Below are 16,389 nucleotides of genomic sequence, written 5' to 3'. Positions count from 1 at the left end.
TTATATCCTATATTATATTATCTCATTAATATATTGTATATAATTATATTATTATTATATTATCATATCATTATTATAGTATATTATATTATTCATCATTCATGACTACATTGAAACTAGAATAGAGAGAAATCAGCGTGGAAACCTTGTGAAACCTAAATTGCAAGAGGTACCATAGATTGTTGTACATGTAAATAATGGTAGTAACAAGAAATTCTTGATAGGATTCATAGTTTGTCTGGTTATGCTGGTTTGTGATGACAACTACTTTACAGTATATAATAAATGTTCATTTTGTTGTTCAACAATAAATGTGAGCTCTTCTTCATGGAAAAATAAGACATCCCCTGAAAATAAGACCTAGTGCATCTTTGGGAGCAAAAATTAATATAAGACCCTGTCTTATTTTCGGGGAAACAGGGTACCTCACATCAATGCATATCATCACCATGCAATTTCACTGAGTTCACTGAAGAAAACTGTCCCTCTGTCTGCCTTCTTCCCTCACTTTTAAATGCATAGTTTGAACATCCCCCACCCCTTATATGCTTTTCCCCCTAAATGAGAAATGTTGACTTTTCTTAATGGTGATTGATTTGGAATATGGTCTTCTTTTTTCATGGTTTCAAGACAAGTTGGAAGGCCAACTTGGAGGACTCTAAATATTTAACACAATAAATCCCCATAAGCCCTGGCCACTTCTGATTCAAACTGATGGAAGTCATAGTGGAAAACAGTTGAAGTGCATCAGGTTTTCTCCCATTGCTCTGAACTTATTTTGATATTTCTTACCCAGCATCCCATAAAACACCCTGTCTGCAAAATGTATTTTTAGAAAGATGCTCTATGATACTATTTATTTGATTTTTCAATCCCTTTCTAATCTTTTATTTATAGCTGTTCTACACTGGGCTGACATTTCCACCCACGTGGAAGTGTCCATTGCAACCCCAAGATCACTTATCTGATCAATGACAGTCAGTTCAGAGTCCACCAGTGTTTAAGGTTTAGAAGGGATGTGAGGGAGTTGTCCAGTTGGCATGTGTTCATATTTACTTGTTTCCCATTCATCCTCTTTGGAGATCTTTGTTCAGTTTTTTTCTATAATCCTGGATTTCCAGCATCCCATAACTTGCACTTTTACTGATCATCCATGCTATAGATGGAGCCTTTGGCGGTGCAGTAGGTTAAAGCGCTGAGTTGCTGAACTTGCTGACCAAAAGGTCAGCAGTTCGAATCTGAGGAGTGGGCTGAGCTCCTGCTGTTAGGCCCACCTTCTGCCAACCTAGCAGTTCGAAAACATGCTAATGTGAGTAGATCAATAGGTACCACTCTAGCGGGAAGGTAACAGCATTCCATGCAATCATGCTGGCCACATGACCTTGGAGGTGTCTATGGACAACACTAACTCTTTGACTTAGAAATGGAGATGACCACCAACCCCCAGAGTCGGACATGACTAGACATAATGTCAGGGGAAAACCTTTACCTTACCTATATTATAGATTCTAAGTATAGATTGAAAAGAACTGGTCTCTTTTAAAACAGATTATTTCTCTCCCTGTTAAGAACATCCTATGGGCATCCATTCTTCATTTTCTGTCATTTAATTGGCTAGTAATCTATAATAGGATATGTCCCCTTACTCCATTATTTGTAAGAATGTGTGTTCCTCTCCTACCCCCTAGAAATGCCCCCAAATCAGAAAAAAACCCCATCTGTGATAGGCAACACAATCTAGTAAATAAAAAACACTGTGGGTCTGGAAAACACTTTTAAATGTTAAAATATGCAAGACAGGCTCTTGAAATAGCAAAAAGGGCAACAGGAGTGGATGCAGTTTATCTCTAGTCACGCAAATGGTTCTTGTGATTATTTTATTCCAGTCCTTCAGAGAAGGCAAAAACTAGCCTAAAGCCAGGCTTACCAGAGCTAAATATTCCATGTCTTTTACAAACATGTCTTTTACAAACAGTTAATGTGAGAGTAGTTGGTCAGTTCATTATAATAAAGCTTTCTCTTTTGATGCTTATCAGCAGCAGGGCTGCTAAGCATGATGAAACTGGAGAGAAAATACAAAGGGCTATTCAAAGGCATGCTTATGCCAATGTACATGGAAAAAGATGCGATAGAGAGTTAGAAAGCTTAAAACAGAATAGTCTCCAAATAGACACAAATCTGACATTTGAAACAGCAATACCCCAAAACCCAAGAACATTTCAATCTTCCTAGACACACAGTAAGGGATTTATAGGTCATAGTCCTTGAACAAGGAAACTGCAAAAGACTAAAAAGAGAAATGGCTAGATTGAATTATATTGAAAAATGCCAATCCACTTGCAGAGGTATGAACAAAGAACAAATGTGCTTCATGGTACATTACATTTATTGATACAGAAGTCCTCACTACAGTACATATACGGTAATAAAAATAATATTCTCAGATCTGATCTCAGGGTTCAAATTTTTAGGAAGCAGATTGCTTTCACACATCAGCACTGATGACTATGTTAGTCTTTTGCAGCACTGCATCTGAAGAAGTGGGTTTATATCCACAAACACTCATGCTAAAATATTTTTTTTAAAAAAACAGTTAATGCTACATATTCCTTCCCCCACTCCACCTTTCCTAGTTTTGACCTCTGTAAAAATCTGAAAGATCTATATCATCTCACTCAGTCCTTTGAAAATTTAGGCCAAGAGACATATTTGCATCTTTCTGGATTCTATTACATTCTATGTATAAATATGGTTTAGAACCCAAGGCTTTAACATCATGCTGTACTGCATCTAAATAAATGGCTTTGAATCATTGTAAGCTGCCTTGAGTCCCTATGGCGAGAAAAGTGAGATAAAAATAAAATAAGTAAGTCAATAAATAAATATAAATGTATGGAAGTTCCTGCTAAAATAAAACCATGTTTTATGTTTCAATATACTGGTTTCCCCTTGACATTAAGTCTAGTCTAATCAAGTCTGACTCTGGGTGGTGGTGCTCATTTCCATTTCTAAGCCAAAGAGCCGGCGTTGTTTGTAGGTGCCTCCTAGGTCACGTGGCCAGCATGACTGCAAGGAGCGCCGTTATCTTCCCGCCAAAGTGGTACCTATTGATCTATTCACATTTGCTTGTTTTCGAACTGCTAGGTTGGCAGAAGCTGAGGCTAACAACGGGAGCTTACCCTAACCCACAGGCTCAAACTGTGGACCTTCCAGTACACACGTTCTGCATTTTAGCAGTTTAACCCACTGCACCGCCGCTAAGTAATAATAAGAGGGCTGATTATTATGAAGACCTCTCAGGCCCCTTCTACACTGCCCGATATCCCAGGATCTGATCCCAGGTTATCTGCTTGGAACCGGATTATATGAGTCTCCACTGCCATATAATCTGGGATAAACAGATAATCTAGGATCAGATCCTGGGATATAAGGACAGCGTAGAAGGGGCTTCAGAAAAAGCTTGAGTGAGGTAGGATGGCAGTGAGTCTTAAGAAACAGTCTGCACATGGATTTGTCACTGTTTTGAATTATTATATGTTGTTTCTTACCAATTATCAGCTGGACAAGCATTCCAAAAGTAATACATAGGGAAAGGAGGAGTACAAGAAGAAGAATATGTGCCAAAAGAAGGAGACATATTATAGACAGTGGCAGAAAGTGGCTCCCATTTCAGCAGAGTGGCTAATCTTCTCTGTGGTTTAGTCTGAACTTCAAAGGAGTTATCCAAGGGGGCAAAATTATTTCGGGAATTGTTTTCAGCTCCTTTGAGAGTTCCTTTACAATTTGTATGAAAACATGGGTCTGCTACTATACTGACATATTAACCACCAGCTACTCATTTCTGAAGAAAAGGTGAAATTCCCACTACTGAACTTAATACTACTTAACAGTTCCTCCTTAAATAATCTTACTCAGCTGCAGTTTGCAGTGACAGCCCTGTTTGCATCTCAAATGGAAGCAGAACTCCTTGTACTGATTTGTGCTAATTTCGCCTTACACCAAGGGAGTCAGGTCACTCAAGGCCAAATGCTCCAGTTTAATTTTTGCCTTCAATCAGTTATCTGAAGATGGATGCATCTCCACAATTAGTGCTTGACCTGGTTGGATCAAGCTGTTTCTACACTGTGTGTCTTTATATGTGTGATTTCAAGTCGCCTGTTGACTTATGGTAACCCCATGAATTTCATAGATAAGGAGGTGGTTTTGTCAGTTCCATCTTCAGAAATTATTATTATTCATAATAATTTTATTACTCGCCTCTCCCTATGGCTCGAGACCACAGCACCTGGTATTTATTGACAGTTCCCATCCCAGTACTATCCAGGGCTGTCCCTACTTAGTTTCCAAATTCAGAGCAGATCCTGAGGGTAGCTCTTTTAAACAGACATAGTACATATGCACATGTAACATGGAATTAATACATGTGGAGGTCCTAAAAGACGTAAAGTTTGAGAGGATCAATAACAATATTTTGAAATTGTGTGCTCTAATACAGGTTTGGGAAAACCAATGCCTGTGGGGCACAAACAGCCATCAGGGCATTTCTATAACTCCCTGGTGTGTTTCCTTAATACGCAGAGTCCCCGCACCTTTGAGTTATGGGGTAAATATTTCCTAAATGTAATCAAAAAGCCACTGGCAAATAATTTCAACACATTCCCAGTTCTAAAAATTAGCTTAAAATACATTGCAGAAGTATCATCCAGTTATGTTTTGGCTGATCATTAGCTAATTTGTTTGTTTATTTAATGCTTTGTATTAGGAAGGTTTTTAGAGTACTTTGGTCTTAATTTGATGTGAGTCCCCTTAGACACTATCCTAGAAGTAAGGCAGTATGGTCAGTTAGTAAATAAATGTGGGTAAGTGGGGCCTCTCAGCAGAAGGGTGTAGGGGAGATTGGCACCTTTATTCCTTATACTTGTCTAATTCTATTCTAACAGATACATACACACAGACAGACACACACACGTAGTTCTCCTAAAAATCTGAGGGATTTGAGCATTGGATTATGTCACACAGTGGTTTACAAATGTTTTACCCCCTTTACATCTTCATGCAGATGTTGCACATCACCTTGGTCTACTTGGAAAAGAGTAGTGATGATGTAATGAGTCTTATTGGTGGTTGGGGAACATCAAGTGATCATCACAACAGGGAACATGGTAAGACTGCTGTGGTCTCAATAAATGCATTCATAAGAAGCTGTTTTCATGAAAGGATAAATGCATCTTGTGCCCCTGCACCTTGAGCAACTATCAGGCTGACACTAGATTTAAGCTTATATGGACAGGGAAGTATAAGCCAGGAAAAGGAGTAGCAGACTTTTCAATCAAAACTTACTCCAAAAAAAGTCTCTTGTGCCCAAAATGCAGTCCAGATTTGAGGTTTGGTGTTGACAAGAAAACCTTTTTGCATCAATACTGCCTAACTCTGTAGATTCTGCACTTGAGTCTTAGGGAATCTACACTCATGAGTCTTGGAGCCAGATGTGGCCCATGGGCCACAATCCTGTCAGAATCCATACATCCTTTTCACTGCTGAAATCAACTACAGTAGAGTCTCACTTATCCAACACTCGCTTATCCAACATTCTGGATTATCCAACGCACTTTTGTAGTCAATGTTTTCAATACATCATCATATTTTGGTGCTAAATTCATAAATATAGTAATTACTACATAGCATTACTGTGTACTGAACTACCTTTTCTGTCAAATTTGTTGTATAACATGATGTTTTGGTGCTTAATTTGTAAAATCATAACCTAATTTGATGTTTAATAGGCTTTTCCTTAATGCCTCCTTATTATCCAACATATTTGCTTATCCAACGTTCTGCCGGCCCGTTTATGTTGGATAAGTGAGACTCTACTGTACTGTGTATTTTGGTGGTTGTATTTATTCTCTACTGATGAGATCACAGCTCAAACACATGGATTTGGGATTGCAGCGTCTCCTTCAGAAATAGAGGTTGGGCAAGTGATTTCCTTTGGTTACATGGTGACTTGGAGATCCTGGGAGATATTGCCCAGAAGAGTAACTTTCCCAAGATCTTCTCAAAAGCACCTCAAGTGTGGAGATCTGCCTATGTTCGGAATCTAAAACTGTGCACCTCTACTTATAAAATGTGTGTGTGTGAGAGACAACCAGGAGGGAAATCAGCCTGTCTCTGCAGTAGCACCTGTTCTCCTCTTCCACACACCCGATACTTGCTACCCCTCCTTGCTCAGGCCTTACTCAGCAACCCCCTGGACTTGAGACATCTCAGGTCACAGTGCATCAAATCTTTCCTTGACTGGTCGCCAGAAGCAAAGATGCTCTGGTTCCTGCTGCTGCTGACATCCCAACCCTTGTTGGCTCCCCACTTTGCTGAAGATGCAACTTAGATTATGCTTCCTTTGCCCATCCTGGAGTGAAAAGGCCAATGTCTTCCCTGCCAAACCCATCATAGCTTCCACAAGGAAAGACTCTGGGGCAAAAGGTCGGTAGAAAGATGGGGAGATGTCCCCACTGAAGCAAAGATGCCCTGTTTTGAAATTAGCATACAAAGCAATGTGTATGTGCATTTTAAAGAGAAGGAATCCATATTGGTATTTTAAAGTAGGCTTCCCATAAAAAGCATTAAGTTTGGAAGAATCCCATGAGATCAATTTGTCCAAATTGCGAAATGGCTTTAGCGTGCCATTTCTATGAACTACCCAGACAACCTGTTCCTCATTCACAAGTGCTACCTAAAGAAAAAAATGCGGAGGACAGATGATCAAGAGGGATAGATGCCTGGTTCGCCCACACAATCCCATTCCCATCCTTGAATTATCAAGGAGCCAGAATAAAAGCTGAGGTTGAAAGAGAAACAGGAATTGGGAGGGAGAAATAGCTATAAGAATGCTGAGAATTGTTTTTAAAAAACTCCAATATTGTAGTTAATTGAGTGAACCACCATTTTTAGTCAGATTAAAACAGTAAAATTTAGAACCTTTTATAATGACAAAAGGCAGGAACTATTTCGATTTGTCATGACATCATTGTCCTCCTTTCACCCCCAAATTATTAGTTGAAAAATAACTAGTAGAAACATCTTTCTACTAATAAAATGTTAAGTAATGATAAAGCTAACTGGACTTCATCTTCCCTTTTTTTCTTGCTTAATATTAAGGTTCATTGACACTGTCAAATTAATGCAGTTTGACACCACTTTAACTGCCATAGGTCAATGCTATGGAAAACTGGGATGCGTAGTTTGATGAGGCATCTTTCCTCTTGGCAGAAAAGGCTGAAGACTTTGTAAAACTACAGCTCCCAGGATTCCATAGCATTGAGTCATGGCAGCTAAGGTGGTGTTGAATTGCATGACTTCTAAGTGTACATGTACAATTAGTTTTATGGCATGCTATGTAAGCGGAACAGGGTTAGAGGACTCCAAGGGAAGATGACACTGTGCATTGAGCATCACCAACTGGCTGTTCTCTCTTTTGATATCTGAGAACTAATAATATTCGCTACCCCTGCTTTGTGAAATAAACTGCAAATTTCAGACTGCACTGGATGTCCCTTCTCTTCCCATTTCATCACCAGATTAAACAAGATTTGCACCTCCCTATGATTGATACCAGAAAAGTATGACAAAGGAAAATGGGTTCCCTGGAAATACAAAGACAAGTAGCCACTGTTCCAGTAATACAAAATTTTGAAAGTCTTGAATTTTTAAACATATATTTAGTTCAATACATCAATATGTATTCAAAGTTCGGTAGTTACACAAACACAGATAAAGCCATTGCTAAACATTTTTCTGTGATATAACCCAAACTAACCCACTATATATGTTCCCTTCAGGATCCATATTTTCAGAAAAACAGCACAGATAATAGACTACATTCCACCTGACGAAGACTCTCTTGAGTCAAAACCGGATGCAAATTTGGAGTCTACTCTTTCTTAGTAAAGAAATAAGAACAATTATTGAAGAGGAGTCAATTAATCTTCAAGAGAATAATAATAATTTTGTTTAGTGAATATAATAGTCTTATGTTTTACTGTTTAGCAAAAACAGTAAAATATACAGAGCTTTGAATTCATATTGATGCATTGAACTAAATATATGTTTAATAACATCCAAAACTTCTGTATTACTGTAACAGTGGATACTTGCCTTAGGTCTTAGAAGCAGAAGAAGTTCAGGGACTAGCAAAGCCAATCACTTAAGGAACAAATAGTGCTGGAGGAGGTTTAGACGACACCTCTCCGAATCCTCCAGTTGGCATGCTGACTGGGGAACACTGAGGAGCACAGTCCAAAAAGCAGCTCCTATATGGACCCCACAGAGGATGGTGACTGGAGCAAGAGGGGAGGAAGCTCCACCTCGAAAGGAATCGCTTTCCATTGATTTTTGAGCACCGGCCCACCCTTGAGCTCTGAGCTTCACCTGGCACTGCCTTGCCTTCCTGCCCAATCGCCATCCCTTTCCCCTTTGGGTTTAGGAGAGTACACTTTGAATGCGCCTCTTCCATTCGTGCCACTTTTCTTTCTCACTTCCCAACTTTCCACCAGTCCCGTTTCCCGGTTTCCTTTCCCCTTCGTTTGGGACGGTCCCTCCCTCCCTCTACCAACGTCCTTCTTTGGAAAGTAGATGGAAGAATATATTAAAGCTCCTGGTTAGGGAGGATAAATGTAACTCACAGCCCCTGGCGATGCTAATTGGGGAATTATGGGCCTTGTAGTCTCATTACCATAAATAGCTTTCCCCATCTCGATTAGAGTTGCACTGTCTAGGCGAAAGGATGCTCAGTCAGTCCTAGAGTCCTGGGATTGGAAGATTCTGGAGCAATGATTCCCAAACTCTGCTCTTTCAGGTGTTTTGGATTTCAGCTCCCAGAAGCCTCAGCTGCCTTGACCAATGATCAGAGATTCTGGGAGGTAAAGTCCAAAAGTTCTGGAAAAGCTGAAATTGGGAAGCCCTTCTCTTGAGGGGCTCTATCTATCTCCCTTTCCCAGCGTGGTGGGCATCCAACTTCTGCAAGGGAGAGGGGTCCCGGCTGGAGTGTCAGCCCCAAATCCAAAGGCGCCTTGGATTCCGCCTGAGAGGAGAGTGGGCTTCTCCTCCCGCCTCCGGAGCTTACCTGTCGAAGGCTTCCAAAGGCGGGCCGGGAAAAGGCGGGCGGTGCTGGCGACAGAAAGTGCACCGTCGGGTGGGCACCCGACTTATATAGGTTCCTCGCCTTTTCTATTTCGGGAAGGCGATGCTGGCCGCCTCCCCCCTCCTCGCCGGTGTCAGATACGCGGGGAGGGCGGCGGTATCACATTTACCTTTCCCGAACGAATCCAGCGGCACTATTAATAATCCTGGCACCCACCTTCCCGCTCGCTCCCGAAACCTGTGAGCTCGGCAATCTGGCGGGACGCGGAGGAGGGGGGGGGGCACCTTCGTCGAAATGACACCCCGCCAGGCGGAGGAGGGTCTATTTAAACCCTGGGCCGGGCGGAAGGAGGGCGAGGTGAGGGGGACGGAGCAGCCAGGCTCACCTGTACCCTGGACACACCTGGAGGATGAGTGGGGAGCAGGATGGCCCACGCAGGCCCCTTTGCTGCACTCCGGGAAGACCGGCACCAGCTGAACTCCAAAGGCTGCAGCCATGTGCCAGGAAAAGGAAAGATGTGTTATGCCCATTGAAGTTGGTTTACTTCTGCTAGTTATCAAGACGGATCAAGGAGACTTAAAAACCTCTTCCAGACATGCGCAGCCCTCTTGGTCTTGGAAATAATAATAATAATAATAATAATAATAATAATAATAATAATAATAATAATAATGGCAGCCCAGGAGCAAGCCATCAGGACAAATGCAATTAAGGCCAAGATCGAAAAATCAGCTGATGACCCAAAATGCAGACTCTGCAAGGAAACCGACGAAACCATTGATCATATCTTCAGCTGCTGTAAGAAAATGGCACAGGCAGACTACAAACAGAGGCACAACTATGATTCATTGGAACTTATGCCTCAAGTACCACCTCCCAGCAGCAAAGAACTGGTGGGATCACAAACCTGCAAAAGTATTGGAGAATGAGCATGCAAAGATACTGTGGGACTTCTGAATCCAGACTGACAAAGTTCTGGAACACAACACACCAGGCATCACAGTTGTGGAAAAGAATAAGATTTGGATCATTGATGTTGCCATCCCAGGTGACAGTCGCATTGACAAAAAACAACAGGAAAAACTCAGCCGCTATCAGGACCTCAAGATTGAACTTCAAAGACTCTGGCAGAAACCAGTGCAGGTAGTCCCAGTGGTGATGGGCACACTGGGTACCGTGCCAAAAGATCTCAGCTGGCATTTGGAAACAATAGACATTGACAAAATTATGATCTGCCAACTGCAAAAGGCCACCCTACTGGGATCTGCACGCATCATCCGAAAATACATCACACAGTCCTAGACACTTGAGAAGTGTTCGACTTGTGATTTTGTGAAACAAAATCCAGCATATCGATCTTGTTTGCTGTGTCATACAATAAAATAATAATTAATATTACATAATATTATTACATTATTCTGAATAATTGTTAATAATAATAATAAAAAACCATAAAGTGCAATCAGCCTGAAGCCTATAAGTATCTCAGCATACTACAGCTGGACAATATCAAGCAGGGACTTGCGAAAAATGTTGTCAGCAAAGAACTTTTGTCTGTGTGAGGCAAAGGAACAAATCTGGCTACCAGTATTTTAAAAAACCCTCTAAAATCAGGACAGTAAATAAAGAACACTCAGAAGACAAGGGAATTCCAGAAAAAAAACAATCAGGGCCAGTTAACACCTCCCAACAAAGGATCCCCCAGGCAGGAAGCAGCTAGGCTTTGAAGCTGAAAGGCTATTTGATGCTAACAAGCTGGTCAATTGCAACATTCACACTTGCCTCAGGCAGACAAGAGTTCTTTCTCCCACCCTGGATCTTTCACAGATATATAAACTCCACTTGCCTAGTTTCCAACAGACCTCATGGCCTCTGAGGATGCCTGCTACAAATGTGGGTGAAAGATCAGGAGATAATGCTTCTGAAACATGGCCATACAGCCTGGAAAACTCACAGCAACCCTTTATATGTATAGTTTGACTACTTTTGGCCTTCAGATGGACAAGAAACATATTTTGAAGGGAAGACAAAAAGCAGAAGTTGTTATGATGCTGAAAGTTCTATGTCAGTCTATGGGAATGTGGGAAACTCGTTTACATCAGGCTGGAGACTAGTTGTTCCTTTAGAGCAGGGCTCAGGAAAAGGCCTTGGCCCTTATCCCCTCCTTCTCATTGAAGATGCCAAGAATGGGAACTGGGTCCCTCTGCAGGAGGAGCACCTGGTCTGCCTCTCACCTGCCTTTCCTTATAGCTGCAGCAGTGCTGGAAAAGGTTATTTTTGGGAGGGGTGTGTGTGTGTATAAATACCCCAGTTTCCTCAGCCAGCATAACCATTGTCTATACTGTTTGGGTGGTCCAAAAAAGTTATGTTTTCCAAGCCAGATGGACAGAGCTTTTCTTTTGTCCAATTGAGGAGCTTATTATGTTATTATTTGCTGTATTATTTATTAATTTCACAGAATCTTACAGTTGGAAGAGACCATAGGAACCATCCAGTCTATTCACCTGCCATGTAGGAATACACAATAAAATCACTCCCAACAGATGGTCATCCAGCCTCTATTTATAAACCTCAAAAGGAGACTCCACCAAACTCCAAGGCAGCATATTCCACTATCAAACTATGGAAGACTTCTTTATGGACTTCATCAGATTACACTGGGAAGTGTTCAGAAGAAGAGAGTTCAGTCTAATTCCATTCTGTAATAAAAAGGAGTTTTTCCTTACCTTGGGATCACACTGTTTAGTGCACTCAATTGTCTTGCAGATTTTTCAACAAAGAGATTTCCATACTGCAGACATTTGGCCCTGCCCACCATCTCTCTCTGTGCTTCTTGGTACCTCAACTCCCACAATTCCCAAAAGCAGAGAGGGAGAGAGAATGGGTGGAAGGGAATCCCATTTAGAACATCAGCATCAGAGGCTCAGCTGGTGTTTTGGACTACAGCTCCCACAATTCCCAAAAGCAGAGAGAGAGAGAAGGAAAAGGGATGGGAAGGAATCCCATTTGGAATGGCAACAGCACTGGTCTTCCCAACAGGATACAGACAAATCATGGAAGGAAGGGTACTAAAAGGCTTTTTTATTTCTTTGCAAAGTAGAAATGTTATAAGGAGCTTACAACCAAACCTTCCTGTTTGGGGAGCAAAAGGAAATGCCAGAAATTGCCCCAAAAAGTTTATTTTGACTCCTCCCCCAATTTCTACTCTCACAAATTGGGTGATCTTAACCTGAGAGCAACAAGTGCTACTTCATTAGAAATTTGGCAAAACATCTGGAGTTTTGAGAAAAATCCATTTTCTCACCTCTTCCTGATACGTTGGGGGGAAAAATGCTGCCCTCCATGTTTAAGACTCAAAAACTGCACTTTCATAGAATCATAGAATCATAGAATAGTAGAGTTGGAAGAGACTTCATGGGCCATCCAGTCCAACCCCCTGCTAAGAAGCAGGAAATCGCATTCCAAAACAAATATAGTGGACCCACAGAATACCAGATTTTAAGTGTAGAACTCAGTGGAATTTAAGTTATGTGATGAAGTGGCATGTTTAGATGGATTCTCTTTACTTATTTCTTACTTTATTTTTAAATTAAACACATTAAACTATTTCTCAATTAAGAATAGATAAACTAAAATTGGTTAAAATGATCCTGAAGAATATAACCATAAAATATGTAGAGTCTGGATAAAATCAGCATGATCTGAAGGCTTTAATAAGATGCCAAGTTTTCACAAACTTCTGGCTCCACATCTCTGACAAGGGTCACATCACTTTGGATTCTAGGCTGCCTTGAATCCACTTCAGAGAAGTTATCCTTAAAGTATGGTTAGGAGGTAAGGGGGTTTCAAGCATTTTCCCTATGAAAAAATGAAAATATATATTTTCCCTGTACATGTTCCCAATGCTTTCTTGGGGTGTGGGGGGATTTGCGCTATGTTTTTGGTGTCTGTTGGACTGCAGTTTCCATCACTCCCAGTTATGGTAGCTAGGGATAGTGGGAATTGCCATCCAGCAGCATCCAAAGGGCCACAACTTGCCAACGCCTTCAATAGACTCTACAGACTTGGGTAAAGGCTGAAGGCTTGCAGTTCATTGGCATTTGCTGAGTGGCATTATAAGTGCAATAACGTGTTAACCTGTCATGCAGAAAATGTACTTCTGTTCAGCATTGTGTGATCAGGAAACTACTGCTCATGTCCATACTGTGTCTTTAGACATCATTGATCCCAGATTGTAAGCTACAGCTGGCAGTAAACTGTGTATGCAAAACATGAAAAATACTTACACATACCTTCAAATAACTGGCACTGTCTGATTATATAAACCCCTAAAAATTGGTGTAGTAAAGCTTTTTTTATCCAGTTTTCATTCTTTCAATTTTGACTCTACCATTAAAATGTAGTGTTTGAAGAGACATTGGAAGGTCATCTAATTCAATGCAGGAGCTCTTTGCACGACAGTAACTAGAGCATCTCTCAGAAGTGGTTGTCCGTCCTCTGCTAAAATATAACCAACCAATCAGAGCTAATCACAATTTGGATGAAGGTTCTCATTAAAATAAGGCAGTCTGTTCTACCCAAGTGGACAATTTTGGATTATTGTGTATTTTGTATTTCAGAATTCTGAATAAGGGACACTCTGTCTTTATAAACGGATGCAGGAGACACCTATTTTAAAGGACAGCTTTCGAGTACAGTTTCCTGTTGCTTCAAGTTATTGCTGTTCCAAAAGACCAAGTCCTAGCACATCTGGAAGAGTCAAAGCTGAAAATGTTGCATTCTGATTGGCAGAATTCCCAACTGACAATCTGATTGGAGGATTCTGGGAGTTGTAGTTAAAAAAATAGATGCATTCCAAGCCCTGAACACAATGTAGTGTTACTCACTGGTAGTCTGAGGAAGCATTCCATACAAGCTGAAAAAGAAGGAAAACAGAGCAAAAATTACTGGATGTTGGAGAGAAATACTGAAATAGTTTCTTACCATTGACACTTTTAGAACTTTCAGAGCAGTCATCCAAGAGTGTTCAATGGGAAAGCAGCCATATGTGAAAGAAAGAAAATCTATAAATCTCTCATCAGCAGAGAAGAAAAAGGGAGAGGGTTCAATCAAATGCTAATTTACATGGCAATATTTCATGAGCCAGCAAGCACTTTTTTCACCTGGTTGTATTGAGAATGAGATTCAGAGTTTGACATCTCTAGGTCAACTTAATGAATCCAGTTGTAGTTAGGAGCCATTGGAAACTGCCATTGACAACTGTGGATTATGAAATTAGTGGATGACATGAGGAAGACAGGAAACAATTCATTGTATGGTGATTGATAACCCGGTGGTCCCAAAACAATTCCACTCCAATGAGCCCCATGAATATCTTGGGATTCCTAAACTCAGGAAATCCTTTAATTTGATCCTGGAAATGAGTGTTTTTTAAAAGATGGATTACTCCTATAATTCCATAGCCAAATGTGGCCATTGCCTATGCTAGCTGCAGAATTCCAGCTGGTTGTCCTCTAAAAAACCATTATCTTTTCTGAAGTCTGCCTGAAGTGAATAGGGGCCCCCAGAGCAATCAGGCAGAGGGTATCATGAACATGCAAGGAGATCAGTACCCATCAAATGTATCACTGTCATTATGTATTGAATGTATGGCCATTTTTAATTGAAAAAGAAGGGGAGAAATGCTTACCATTTAAGGACCCAAAGAAGTAGCTAGTCAAGGGCAGAGATGGGCAATGTGCAGGCACAGAAATGGACCTCAGAGCATTCTAGGGCCAATGTTTGGCCCAAGTGCCCTGTAGAGAGCATGGGGGATTTCATAATTATTATCACCATATTTGTCTGAATGTATCTGATCTCATCTGATTTAAGCAGCAAATCATGTTCAGGCCTAGCTTGTGTTTGGCCGGAAGACCACCGGAGAACACCAGATATCCATCTAGAGGAGCAAACGTTCCCCATGCCAACTGCAACTAGAGCTCTAACCAAGAAATTAAATGTGTTTAAGGTATTCAAGGTATGTTTTAATTGATAGAGTTCCCAGGTCATGAGAAGTTCAGCTTCAGACAATATCTAGAAATGGTTTTAAAAAAATTCACTTGTGCAAATGTGATCTGCCTTCTTTGTAGCCTCATCCAACATATATGGCTGAATAAATGAGAGGATCATGCCTGCTAGCACTGTCCAAAAATGCTGATGCATCCACCAACAATGATCCATGTTATTGTGTGTCTTTGAGTCATTTGTGACATAGTAACCCTAAGGTGATGCTATCATGGGGGTTTCTTGGCAAGATTTGTTCAGAGTGGGATTGCCTTTACTTTACTCTCCAGAAGTATAACCCAATGCCCAAACCACTGCACCATGTTGGCCAGTCTCTGTTAGATGCTCATCTAGCAATAAGGTCAACTTACAAGAGTACTGGAATGGCGTGGCTAGTTGGATCAATCTCAATATATCCCTCTTACCTGATCATCCCCATTGTGCAAAGGGATTCCAAATACTTGTTGTTCAAATGGAAATGGTAATGTCTTTTTAAAAACCATCTGATATGCATTCCTGGGTGCTGGAAGATCTCTGGCTTTCAGCACTCAAATATAGAAAAACTTTGCCCTCCTCTGAATATCTTAAATCATGGAAATATTGCATATCAAATGGGTAGCAGCTGTGATGCTGAGAAAGGCTAGGATTGAACTACATCCAGTATACTTTAATATTCTACAGCCATGCTGAGTGATTGTAGTAATACTATCAACAACCATTGATTTTACATCAGTGACCTTGCATGCAATACTACTGTATATAAACCATGGTTTGATATAGATCTAACCTTCATTTGTCATAAATTATCAATCACATCCGGCCTTCACATGCTGTCAGATATCAAATATTACAATCAAACAGCAAAGTCAAATATTAAAATCAAGCATCGTCAGCTATCCAAATGCTGACACAAGATATTTGGTGCATACAAAGGGAACACTAGAAAATATCTTGTGAATATTCAACATCTGACTTAGGAGAAGAGGATCAAGGACATTGTGTTTGCAAAAAAATAATTAAAATATTTGAAGTTTTGATGTGGAGTCATGTTCAGTTTTATTCAGTTCTGCCCTCTCCTACTTTTGCTCTCTCAATTGTTCTGAAAGCCAGTGTGAATTCCTTTTACTGTCAGCAAGTAGCCTCTGCAGTTGTTGTTTGCCTTGATGTGTTACATATAGATCTAAATCTAATTCTTAATCTTTATTAGGCTA

The 16,389-nt window shown here is 40.6% G+C and overlaps 2 protein-coding genes across 2 annotated transcripts in view; one reads left to right on the top strand and one right to left on the bottom strand.

The window, feature by feature from the left end:
* Positions 1 to 9,226, bottom strand: part of pvalb (parvalbumin) — a 33,312-nt gene extending 24,086 nt beyond the window's left edge. Inside the window, exon 1 of the mRNA XM_008110654.3 lies at positions 9,119 to 9,226. The gene's annotated coding sequence lies outside the window, so the exon portion shown is untranslated. The remainder of the gene's footprint in view (positions 1 to 9,118) is intronic.
* ncf4 (neutrophil cytosolic factor 4) overlaps positions 1 to 16,389 on the top strand; it is a 118,185-nt gene that overhangs the window by 50,774 nt on the left and 51,022 nt on the right. The gene's annotated exons all lie outside the window — the stretch shown is intronic.

This window comes from Anolis carolinensis, chromosome 5 (assembly GCF_035594765.1).
Source record: "Anolis carolinensis isolate JA03-04 chromosome 5, rAnoCar3.1.pri, whole genome shotgun sequence".
Classification (NCBI taxonomy): Eukaryota; Metazoa; Chordata; class Lepidosauria; order Squamata; family Dactyloidae; genus Anolis; species Anolis carolinensis.
Note: the sequence above shows the minus strand (reverse complement) of the source record. Positions and strands in the feature narration are given on the sequence as shown.